This window comes from Centroberyx affinis, unplaced genomic scaffold (genome assembly GCF_046629955.1).
Source record: "Centroberyx affinis isolate AG114_WGS23_722 - 3 ecotype Tasmania unplaced genomic scaffold, CSIRO-AGI_Caff_v1 ptg000514l_1, whole genome shotgun sequence".
In the NCBI taxonomy this organism is placed as follows: domain Eukaryota; kingdom Metazoa; phylum Chordata; class Actinopteri; order Beryciformes; family Berycidae; genus Centroberyx; species Centroberyx affinis.
In genome coordinates this window covers 526,949-540,244 of record NW_027279163.1, presented here as the reverse complement: position 1 = coordinate 540,244, position 13,296 = coordinate 526,949, and the positions used below count along the sequence as shown (strand labels likewise).

Genomic DNA, 13,296 nt, shown 5'->3' with positions numbered 1-13,296 from the left:
AGCCCCCGTGTCTCAGTGTGACAGAGGTAGTAGCTGCCTGTTTGAGAGGCAAGTGTTTACCAGAAGTGAACACAACAAAAACAAATCTTGCGAACATGGGAGGCTTGTCAGGGAGAGCGGCAGTCATCCACTGGAGATCAGTCAGCCACCAACAAGCTTTCCTCTCCCACTGTGTGTCTACTAGTGTGTGTGGTTATGGGCTGATGTTGCCCCTGGCACCTCCCTCGGCCCTGGTGGGTGGAGAACAATAGGAGCAGAGGAGAACGAGAGAGAGAGAGAGAGAGAGAGAGAGAGAGAGAGGTAGGGGGGTGGGAAGGGGGTGGGAGCCGTGTAGAAATGCTGGGAGCAATGCGGTGCACCTGTGGTCAGGTGCATAGTCCACTTCCAACACATGTGTATGTGGTATGTGTGTATGTGCATGTGTGTGTGTGTGTGTGTGCATACACCAGTTTGGGGGTTAAATTCATCATCCGTACATCCCTGCACTGCTAAACCACTCTAAAATGTCTTGACATGAAAAATACATCCCAGTAGCAGCCACACTCTCCAGGAAAACACCAATTTACATCGTCGCTTGTTATTTATTTAGCGCACAAAAGCACTTGGAGGTGTGTGTGGGTGTGTGTGTGTGTGTGGGTGTGTGTGTGTGTGTTACCCCCCTCTATGTCGCTCTCCAACACCTAACTAACTACTCGCCGATGTTGGTTCCTTCGAGCTAAAAGTGACAAGCCGTCAATTGTGTTCCAATATTAACCCCCTCTCAGTGTCTCCGAGCCCGTCTTCCTCTCTGTGATGTCGGGCTGATCAAAGAAGCACCACTTTGGTAAAAATAACTAGGAGAGTGAGATGGAGGACACCATGCTGCTTCAGACTGATGAACGACGGCCAGTCTTTCAACAAAATGCTCTCCCCTTTTCTTTCTCTGTCTTCTCTTCCCTTCTCCTTCCGTCTCTGTCTCTCTCATTATCTCCCTCTTTCTCTGCCTTTGGAAAGTGGAAAATATGAGGCGTTGGCTGAGCATCATACAGTGTGTTTTATAGGCAGCGAGGCAGTAAGCAGTAGTTCATGAAGTGTACGGCATACGTTTTTATGGAGACACAGAAGACTATATGCTCACTGTACAGGCTTTTATATGGAGAAGAAGACAGGCGCTTGCCAACATTTTTTCCCATTTCCCTCTTACAATTCTGAGAGCAGAGGAAGAGAGATTGAGGCAGGGATGGGTGGGGGGATAAAAGAGAGAAACAGACCACCAGAGAGACAGAATATGATAGAGAGATGCTCTGTGTCTGTATTTCATCTCATCTTAGCAGGTTCACCTAGCGGTGAGATTCCTTAAACACACCTTCCGTCATCAGCAGGAGGGAGAAAGAGAGAGAGAGAGAGAGAGAGAGAGAGAGAGAGAAAGAGAGAGGGAGAGTATGAGAGAAACACAGCAAGAAAGAGAAAAAAGAAAAGGGGAGAAAGTAAGAGAGAGGGAGACCTAGAGAGAGAAAGAGAGAGAGACAGAGAAAGGAGAGACAGAGGGATAAAGACAGGAGTGGGAGAGAGAGAGAGAGAGAGAGAGAGAGAGATGGGAGGTAGATCTCTCTGTGGCTAATTCTCTGGGTGTGGGAAAGCAGAGCACCTAACACAGGTTGGCCTGGTTTCAGTAATGAGTTTGATTCTTCTCTCTGCCTCCTCAGTCTCACTGGGGACCAAGACTGCATAATAACATCCTCCACACACAGTCTCACACACACAGACACACACACACACACACACACACACACACACACACATACACGCACACTCACACACACACACACACACACACACACACACACACACACACACACTCACACACACACACACACAGGCACAAACAGGTCTATGGGGAGCTAATTATTCTCACCTGTGTTAATTATTGCTGTAAGCCAATCAGCGGACTCTGTGCTAATTAGGCAGTGTTAGGTCTGATTAGTGTTTTGCAGGCCCACTCAAACTGTTATCTACCATACCAGTCCCCTCAGGCTAGTGGGAGAGAGGAGAACAGGTGGATACTTGCCCTGTGCGTGTGTGTGTGTGTGTGCGTAATTGCGACGCACATATTTCGCATATGTGTGTGCACATCCTTGTTAATAAATAACTGAAGGACAGTATGAATTCACAATACCATAAAGACTAATCAGTATCTTTCAAATCAAACTTTGTTGACTTATCCTTCTGCCTCCAGCGTGCTAAAACATCAGTTCTGATATAAGAAATTTACATGTAGACAACTTGCAACTATTGAGCATTGCCATCAATTCAACTAGTCGCTGCCCTCTGAGTTAATTGGCCCTGGTCTGGGGTCATTCCTTCTATCTGGACAAACAGCCCCTGTGCCCTTTTAGTTAATGAGGGCTGATCCAGGATCAGTTCTGTCACTAATGGCTCCTCTTTGCCAGGATAACCCCCTGGATTGATCCACACATCACACATGCAACCCCCGTCCTGACCCATGAGCGCGTATGTGTGTGTGTATGAGTGTGTATGTGTGTGCGTGTGTGTGCTTACGTGTTTGGCACTGAGACAGTGAGCAACAATGCTCAAAATAAAAGCAAGAAAGACAGAAAGAAAGGGACAGTGACTGAAAATAGAGAAAAGGAGAGTGGTGAAAATATAAGTGGAGGGCCTGTAGGTGCTCTCCCAGCTGAGAGAATGAAAGAAAGAGGGAGAAAAGGAGAGAGAGGATGAGAAGAGGGGGAAAGAAGGAGAGAGAGAGAGAGAGAGAGAGAGAGAGAGAGAGAGAGAGAGAGGGAGAAGGAGGCTGTAGGAAACCTTCCTCTTATGACACGATTGATTTTCTTTCAGAGGCTTGAGCCTGTCACTACTGAACGCTTGGTCCCCCCACTCCTCCACACACACACACACACACACACACACACACACACACACACACACACACCCACACACACACACACACACACACACACACACACAAACTCTGTGCCCTGACCTCCACGTGTGCCTGCTGGTCCATACTGGGTCTAATGACACCAGGGCCTCCCACAGATCAATACTAAGCTGTCACTCAGCTGGCAAGCACACGCACACACATACATACACGCACACACACAAGCACTCACACGTGCACACACACACATGCAGACACACACACACACACACACACACACACACGCATGCAGCCGCACATGCACATTCAAGGTAGGTTATGCGTTTGCACATTTGTGTATGCTGGAAGCGATGTTTTCTACAACCTCAGCAGATGCCCCCCCCCCCCCCCCCCCTCTCCCCACCGCCCACACCCCCCTACCTCTATAACACACACACACACACACACACACACACACACACACACACACACTGGACCAAAGCCATATTCTCTCCTCAGCCTTTCTCTCCTGCTCCCTCACACTGAGAGTCTGGGTCCTGATGTAATATTGATGAGCGAGGATGGAGGCCCTATAAAAAGTGATAGGTCCTTGTGATTGTAAATTATAAATCATCATTGATTTACCATCAATCCCAACAAACACACACATGCAAACGCACACGCACGCACACACACACACACACGTATCAAAATAGACACACAAGTATCAAAATAGACACACAACCGTAGTCACCCATTTTGCCCAAGAGAGAAATAGAGGTGAGAGCTATCGTTTTATTTTTCTCTTCTTCACTAACTTATTCCACGTCTTTCAGCGCAGTCTCTCCCTGCTTCTCTTCCTCTTTCCATCCCCTCAGTCTCTCGCTCTTTCACTCTCTCTCTCTCTCTCCTCAACAATCTCAAGCACCCATCCGCCTCTCTCCATACACATCTCAAGTGCCACTTAGAACGCCAGACTGGGGCTTGAGCCAAACTCTCTTTTCAGTGGGAGTGTTTGTGTGTATGTGATTGTGTGTGCGTGTGTGTGTGTGTGTGAGTGTTCACATGGGTGACTTCAGTGTCTTCAAGTCAAGATCACAGCATGAAAATCCCACAAATCACCATAACCACATTTTCTTTTAAAATTACACTTACCGCACTAAATCCTGTGCCTTATGTGCGGTGAAAATCCATGCATTTGTTGACTGTGAAAAGCCTTGGATAAAAACATTTGTTTGTCTCTGTTAAATCACTAATTATAGCCTGGCATAGCATAGGGCAGATGCAGGCTAATTCACCATTAGGCCGTTTGGTGTTTATTAAACTTTTATAATGTGATCACTCTGATAACGGCGCAATTGTTTCCCTGGGCGTGTGTGATTATACCGTTGTACCCCTCTGTCCCCTTGTAATGGCTCCCGCCGTGTGTGTGTGTGTGTGTGTGTGTGTGTGTGTGTGTCAGCGTGTGTGTTTGCCTGTACATGTGTGTGTGAATGCATGTGTGTGTGTCTTGGAGCTTGCGGAGTAGTGTTTTCCATTTCTCATTAGAGTGGCACAGACTCCTGCTGCAGGGTCAATGGAGGGGGAGAGGGGTGTGTGTGTGTATGTGTGTGTGTGTGTATCTGTTTGAAGGGGAGTGGGGTGGTAATGAGCGCAGGAACATAATACTACGGCGTCCATTAATGCTCTGAGGCAGTGACATTAGGCATACTTAACTAATAGAGCCAGTCTCTGCAATTACCCACTGTTATCTCTGCAGCTTTAGAGGGGAACCGGCTTTAATAAATGTTTGTAGTAATGTGATAAATGCCAGGTTTGCTCATTTGTAATCTACACTGCGGGACAAGGGGAAGCGTGCAGATCTAATTGTTTTCCTCCGGATTTGAGGATGTGGAGTCGAGAGAAGTCCTCTGTAGGGGAAAGAAAAATATTCTCTATGTCTTTCCTTTTCAGAACATTTTCCTCCAGGTATCTCTCTCTCTCTCTCTCTCTCTCTCTCTCTCTCCGTCTCTCTCTGTCCGTCCGTCTGTCTGTCTCTGTGTCTCTCTACCTCCTCTCCCGGCTCTCAGTGGGGTGCTGTTCTAACTGTCCTCCTGTCAAATAGAGAAAGGCAGTCCACACCAAACGCTCACCGTCACGTCTCAGCCTCCTCTTTTCCTCTCCTCCCGTCGCTCTTTCATCCCTGCCCACATCAGAGGCGCGGCCGTGATTGTGTGTGTAAACATCTTGTCATGCTAACACAAGCCTCATGACAGAAGAGAGACGTGCTTCATTAATGCCGTGTTTGTACGTTTGTCTTTGTGTTTGAATGTGCGCGTGTAGGCTATATGTCTGTCCGTATGTGTGTGTGTGTGTGTGTGGGTGTGTGTGTGTGTGTGTGCTTGTTCTCTCTGTGTTTCATTGTTTGTTTCTAGTCCTATTGATCTCGGACTGCTGTCTGGATTTTCTAGGGTCAGCGGTGGAAACAGGGAGGAGGTGTAGAAACTGGTCTGGGTACAGTGCTGCTGTGTCAGTGCTTTCTTATTGTGCAGACATGGAAAAGGTGTAAAGACTGCCTTGGGTTCAGCTACTTTCCCCTAGAGCAGAAATTTAATACGTGCTCCATGTCAACTCCAGTCAAAAGCTCCTCCAAACTCTTCTCTGAATATCTACCAAAAAGAATAACTGTCAATTAACGAGCAGGTAATCTCCCGCTGCAGAACACACAAGTATAATATCAACAATCATGCATGGCTCGTCGCACACCCTTCACTCTTTTGGCAGTAAATCTTCTGTGTTTGTGGGAAGACAATAGCCAGAGGAAGAGAGAGGGAGTGGTGGAGCGAAAGAGAAAGAGGGTACAGGAGAAAGCAGAGCTGTTAATTGTTTTCCAGAAAAAGGTTGCGAAGGTCTGTGCTTTTGAACTGAATGTCACCTCATGTAAATCACAGCTCCCGCGTTGGGGAAGCCAATAACCGGGATAATTAGCGCGACTCGCTCCTGCGCTGCACACAGAGATCGAGGAAGACGCGCCGCCGAGCAAGAGCGTTCAAACGCAGAAGATTCCAGCGTGATTAACCAAAAACCTTCAGAGTTAAATCTGGAGTTATGAGTGGGAGGACCAAAGACAGATACATAGACAGAGGGGCAGATAGATAGAGAGAGGGAGGGAGGGAGAGAGAGAGAAAGAGAGACACAGAGAGAAAGAGAGAGAGAAATGGATGGAGAAAATCAGAGGCAGACAGAGACAAACACTGAAGGAGACAGAGAAGAAAAGGAAACGAGTGAACATTCCTCTCAGCGGGGTCAAGCCACTCGGTAAACAAACAAACAACGCGAGCAGCACACACAAAGGGGTGAGGCGGTGTAAAACAACAAAGTGTCTCAGTCGATTGCCTACGCCTTACTTTGTCTCCCCTCATCGGTTACATAAACAAAAACAAAGGCCTTTAAAATCAGCTCCGCTTTTTGAAGTGGAACAGTGACATGTGCTTGGGTCTCATTTGTTCTTGATTAATGCAAAGTAAAGAGAATATATTAGGACGGTAGGAATATATCGTCTCTTTGATCGAACAATGCTGTTGACCATAATTGTCTGCATATTGACGTCCCACGCTTTACGTTTAATTACGGGAGAGCTAACTCCCTTGAAGCCTTCCTTTCTTCTCTTATCGTTACAGCTCAAATTAGTCAAGCTCAACGTCACAAAACTCATATCTAAGAGCGGATAAGAATAGGATGAACTGGAAATAATGATATGATTACTAAATGTAAATGCTGAAGTAGAAGAGTTCCCATGTATGTTTTACAGCAAACATTAAATTAGGTCCTACATAAAAATAAAATTCTATACAAAATTATCTGAATATTTCAAGGATTTATACAATAATTTAAACGCCATAACTTTATTTATTGTGGAATCCCAGCAGCACTCCAACCCTATCACGCTACATATCTCTCCCTCCCTGTCTCCCCCCATGCAGCGCAGGTTTTCCTTCCATTGTGGTGTGTGAAACTGAGAGCGCTGCTCGGAGCGCCTGGCCCGCCATCCATTCTTCCTGGACAGATTGATGGAAAACAATCAACAGGCTATACATCTTGCTTGGGCACAGTGGGTCACCAACACTCATCCTGGACACCTGGACACACATCCTGGGCTACAGGGCCGAGGTAACGGGCCAGAATAAGGGGCCAGAAATGGAAATTGGTTGATGGGAAGTGAGACGCCAGGTCGGGGTGTGGAGCTGGCACGAGGCGTACTATCTGCATTCTCGCTTAGCAGAAATATTCAGTAAACAATGGTTTGAGAGTGGGCCTTAAAGGGTCGATAGCTGCAGGTCGGAGCTGGAAGCGATTGGCTCAGCCTACCGGGAGAGGCCCAAATATCCCTCGCAGAGAGGAGTTACTATGTCTATTCAATTACAACCAGCAACACAGGCAGCCATGTAACACATTGGCTGTGAGAGAGCACTTAGTGGGCCGTGCGCTAGAGAAGAGAGAGGATGTCCACACACATCAGAGCAATGGGAAAACAAAGCCTTGCTCCTGCCACACACACACACACACACACACATAACCATGCACGCACAAATGCATAGCCTCACACCGAGAGGCTCACACACGCTCTTCACGCCTCATTTGAAAAGCAAATTGAGCGCATCTTCTAGGGCGAGTCATGGAGTAAATCCTGGAAAACGTTACACCCCCCCCCCCCCCCCCCCCCCCTCCACTGAGATACAGTATATCTCACTTGCAATAACACACACAGAGCCATCATTCGCACGTCTATGCTGACGTCCATGCTAGTCAATGCTGACGATCGTAAGAGACCTTTCACATGGTAAATATATCTTCATTCTATTTCTCTAACTCCCCTTCTATCTCTATCTCTCTGTCCTGCAATTTCCACACCAAAATGTCTTAAATAGCTCTCAGAGAAGTAGGACGCTACTCATTTGGGTCAACTCTGGCCAGCCAAACCCCTTCATTCTGGGACAGAACAAACACTGACACAAAGGCAGAGGGAACGGCCAAGGAGAGAGGCCAGGTCAAGCAGGGAATGTCAAGCAATAATGACAAAGCAGTTTGCAGAGAAAATAGACTACAAAGGCGCTATTTACAGTAGCAGTCACCAAAACCTCCTCATGTCATGAAATGCAGAACATTTTTGCTGTTATGACATCTGTAAATTACTCCTAGTGTTTTATATGCACTAATAAACTGTTTTTTACCTGAGTTTGCATTCAGCTGGAGAGCATTAGCTTAACTACCTATAAAGTGCGATAGCAGCACTGACTCACAACAAAAGCAGCTTGTGCTAATTTGATATTTCATATTGGTGGATGCACTGCACTAATAAAAACAAAACCAGGTATGCACTGAAAACGATGTGTTGATTTTCTATGCGGCGTCAACAAATGAAAGCGAGCCAGTTGTTGGGGGTGAGAGTGCTGAAGGTCCAGATGAGAGAGAGAGAGCCGGCGCTGTTTTAGAGGCGCCTCGACCTCCAAACTCCCTGCTGTCAATCAGCGCAGCCGTCCGTCCCCTGGGGCAGCGCTTTCCTCCAGCCCCGGGGGGGGGGGGAAACCACCGCAGGGAAAAAAGAACACAACCAAACAGATGCAGAGAGCTGCAGGTCAATGTGTGTGTGTGTGTGTGTGTGTGTGTGTGTAAGCTTACTTTTGCGTGCCTGTGCTTGCTTGCAAATGTGCATGTGTGTGTCTGTGTGTGTGCGTGACTGTATTAGTGTACTGTATATGAGTTAAAGTAAGGGTGAGCAAGTGTATAGGTATATGTATGTGTTCTTGCGTGTGTGTGTGTGTGTGTGTGTGTGCGTACGTGCGTGTGCATGCGTGAGGCAGTTTTGTGAAGCAGCCAGCACCTGAGGGAGGGGAGTTCTGCCTGCATATCGATGAGCCAGCAACTCTGCCTCTTTGCCCCTGAGCCCTACACAAACACCACAACTAGCTCAGGGCCAGTCCTTTTCAAAGCCTCCCATAACATCTCATGCAGCTGTCCCCCCTAAGACTGCACAAAGAAACAGCACATCAACTAGAAAGCATCTTCTAAAGAGAAAAGGGCTGTGCCGAAAATCACGGCACAATCTGCACAGATCCCCCCCCCCCAGCCAAAGAGAACTGAGAAACACCAAAACAAGCTCAGAGAAGCGCAAGATCACACAACCTTAAAAAAAAAAAAAAGCAGCAGAGTAGCTACTGTAATTCACCGAGCAAAGTATTGCTGCCCTCAGGGTTTCGTGTCTCGGTTTCTAGCTTCTCTTTGTCTGGGAGGGAAATGTCAAGCTAGTGATAGGTGGTCAGAGACACAATAGAAAACCAACTGTGACAGACATGGAAAAAAAAATGATAGTAATAGTAATGAAAAAAGTGATAGCGGAGGTGAAAAAAAAGAATGGCTTTCCTGCATGAAATAAAACCAGAAAAAAAAAACTTTGTGCTAAAATAATGAAGACCTCAACATTCAGACATCAGCATGAACGGTCTCAAGAATGAAGGATAGCGATACTGTACTGTAAGTGTGTTTTCACCTTCTCAGTAACACAGTCATGGATGAAAGTGAAACTAAGCTGAGGGGACGGAAGGTGCTGCCAGTAAACCACATTAGCATCAAATGCAAATGAGAAGGGGGCTAATGGCTGGACAGGTGCAGACTGGGCTAAATGACACACACACATGCTCACACACACACACACACACACACACACACACACACACATACAAACACACACACACACACACACACACACACACACAAATGAGATGGATGAATTAAACATGGGTGGGCTCGGCTTGGGGGGCTGGCAGGGCTGACATAAAGTCAATGACATACATTATTCACCAGCGCACGTTAGCCCAGCCAAGGCAACACATGACCTCTCACCTCAGGAAGTGCATCCAAACATAACAACCAAAACAATGAGGGGGTTCCCCACTACAGAAAGAGAGAAGGGGTGTGGGGTGGGGGTGGGGGGTTATGAGCAGGTGAATAACAAGCTATGGAGCAAAATACAATAGCTTAAAATCCCAAATTTCATAACTTTGATATTTCTACGCCCCGAAGTTCATTTGTTTCAGTTGCTCTGTTGGAAGGCAAGAAGTGAAGCAAAACCAGAGCCGGACCAGGCCGTGCCAGGCCAGTTTAGCGTGTTATGGGCCCTCAAGTGCTAACTGCCCCACTGCGAAGCTGAGACTCAGTCAGCTCCACAGAACAGGAAACTGCCGGCCATGACATCATCCTCCCCGGGAGGAGCACTTCCTGCCCGACATTCTTCACTCAAGACACACACACACTCGCCAGGAAATGGCCTCTATCAACACACACACTTGTAGGGAAATAACCAACATCGACGAGAATACACAAGCGCAGACACATATGCAAGGAAATGGGCCACATCAACAGCAGCCTGCAGGAGTGTGTGCAAATGCAAACACACATAAGCACACACTCAGAAACAGCAATAAACCTGAAATAACATTGTCTCTGCGTGTTAAAAGGCTCTCCCACTCCGACTGGAGAGAGAGGGAGGATCATGGGACAGGGCCATCCAGTGGATCCTTATCTCTGGTCACAGAGAGCCTCTCCACCCCCCCTCTCTCCCCCAGAGAGGTTCACCCTGCCTGGGGTACACCCTGCAGCAGGCCTAGGGGAGCTGGACAGGCAGGAAAGGGCCACGGGACACAGGTGGTAGGAGGCAGGAGAGGACACATGGGGCCGGAGGGACAGCCATACCCCCATAGCCCAAGGGGAGGTGGGCTACTGAGTAGGAAATTCAGGGTTGAGAGGTTAGTCCACAATTATATGGATGTGCAAAGTAAATTAAAAAAACGAGTTCCGCTGGGAAATAAATAGGAGTGAACTGAGTGAGTGAGAGAGAGAGAGAGAGACAGAAGGAGAGAGTGAGAGAGAGACGGCAAAGGTGTACACGGGTGAGAGGAAAATGTGTTTGTGATTTGAGGCCCATCCAGGCAGATGATAGACTGACTGACAGTGGCTGCATATGATTAACCCCATGCTAACCAGGAGTGATGGAGGGAGGTGGGAGCGGAGCTAGGAGGGTTAAGGGCTCCCCTCTTATTATCCCACCGCTGTAAGGGGCTAAAGTGGACCACACATGTTTCCCTGGGGAAGACATAGAGAGGCACACAGGAGCTTCTCACCTTTCAGCTGCTTCCCCTGCCCGGTGTCAAACACACACACAACCATGTCAGCCTAAACTCTGTCTGCGCTCAGTGAAACTCATCACCGTAGACTTTGAAACCTATTTGAGAGTGTCAGAGGCGACACCGAGGAGATTTAAAATGAATGCTGCCACAGCCATGACAGTCCTACAACGAACCAAAATAGCATGAAAAGAGGACAGCGTGTGGGGGATGCTTCAGCTTTAGTAAAACATAAGTAATGTTAAAGTGCTTTTTGCTACCACAGCCTAAACAAATATACTTCATAATTAAAATCTTTATCATGTGGCTCCTGGTAGAGGCTTTAGTGCCCAAACAAACTCCTCTTTTCCACAAGGGGAGAGAGAACGAGACAGAGAGAGAGCGAGAGATCCTCCCGGTGAATGAATATAGTACCCAGAGCGCTGCCGATCCACACTGTACCAGATTTGTTCTCCTAACAATCAAATAAGTTTCTCATTAGCTGACTTTATTTTTCCTCATTCCTGCGGTTTTGCTGCAGTGGCCTGTTTCTCCCATCTTAACGAGAGAGAGCTAATTAGGCAATCAGACCCATTACTCTTCCAGAAGAGTTAGAGCTAGCCCAGCTAATTAGGGCTGTAAAATCTAATCATCTCTGTGAAACAGCAGAGGGCTAACGAGCCCTTATTTAACGAACTAAATAACTTCAAGGGAGGAGAGGGGCTGCTGATGGTATTTCTTTATGAATTTGAAGGAGGGGAACTCACGGTAATTGAGTCAGCCTCACCCTCACAGTTGTTTGTTTGTTTATGAATCCCTGATTATTACAACTGCCAAGAATATATTGGTACTAAATGAGCAAACGTTATAAACCCTCCTCTCCTTATTTCTCTTCACTCCCCCTCTACCACTTCAGCCCCCCCCCCCCCCCCCCCATATCACCCTCCTCTCACCTGACCTATTTTCCTGTCCAGAAGGAGTGTTCGCTGGAGAGGAAAACGGAGATATTGCTGTTTTTTTCCTCCCCCTGTTCTAATTTGTTGTTCGTTAACGCTGCCCTCACACCTGAGCCATTGGGCGTCGGGGGAATACCGCTAGCGAGCGACCACAACACATGCTCAGTGTGGGGAGCTGTAGCCTAGCAGCAGACCGGAGATCAGTCTCGCCAAGGTGGCTTCGCTCAACTGCAGCAAACTGAGGGAAAAGTTTAACCCAATCCCAAGCCCAAATGCTGAGGATGGTGCTATGAAGATGGTCAAGTCAAGAGAGAGCACACACATGAGAAATTCAACAAGTATGCGCACGGGAAAACAAAAATATGGCATGCATGCATGTGCACACAAACACACACACACACGCACAGAGTGATGGGCAGGAGTGTTGTCTGAGGCCACGTGGTGGGGTGCAGCTGTCTCAGGGAGCGCTGAGGTGAGGCCTTCCGCTTCACTGGAGCGGAACAGGGGTGGTGCATGCACACACACACACACACACGCACACACACACACACACACACACACATCCACACACACACACACACACACACACACACAGGTAAAGAGTAGCTTTTGACAGAGCAGCAGCGAGAACAGGACAGCTGTGTTCATCTGATAGCACAGGTCACTGCCTCATTAACACACACACACACACAAATACACTCATACGCAAAATATTCAAATCATACACAAAATATACATAACCTCCTATGTGCACCATTTTACCTAATAATGCTGCGGTATGGACAGGTTATAGTTCATACAGTGCAATCAGACAAAGGTGGCAGTGCGTTTCTATTGGAGTGTTTGGTTGCACTTCCACAAAATCGCTCCAGCACGTGAGGTTGTTCTCTCTCCCTCTGTCCCGCTAGGTGCAGCCTTAAATCTGCCCGCTTCAACAATCGTTCAAGTGTAAACAAATGATTTCCCCCCCACACAAACATGCACATATGTACACAAGCGTGCCACACACACGCACGCACTGAGGGACAGACTGTAAATCTTGAGGGCTTTTCTTTCCTCTGACTGATCGTAAATCATTTGAGCTGCTGCATCGGTCAGAGGTAGTTTATGATGGCAGGCGAAAGGTGCACACTCGGAGAAAAAGTGTGTGCGTGTGTGCGTGTGTGTGAGTGTCAAAAGCAGCAGACAACCTTCGGTACCACACCCATTCAGAGTTAGATTTATATACACACACACCAGACTCCAGCCGTAACCCTAACTGCTCATCAGCTAAGTCATCAGCCTAACCACACAAACACTGTCCGACCACACTTGCAGCAGTACTCAACTGCTCAGTGGCGGCTCC

At 47.5% G+C, this 13,296-nt stretch overlaps 1 protein-coding gene across 11 annotated transcripts in view; it reads right to left on the bottom strand.

The window, feature by feature from the left end:
• Positions 1-13,296, bottom strand: part of ebf1a (EBF transcription factor 1a) — a 54,590-nt gene that overhangs the window by 34,123 nt on the left and 7,171 nt on the right. The window lies entirely within an intron of this gene.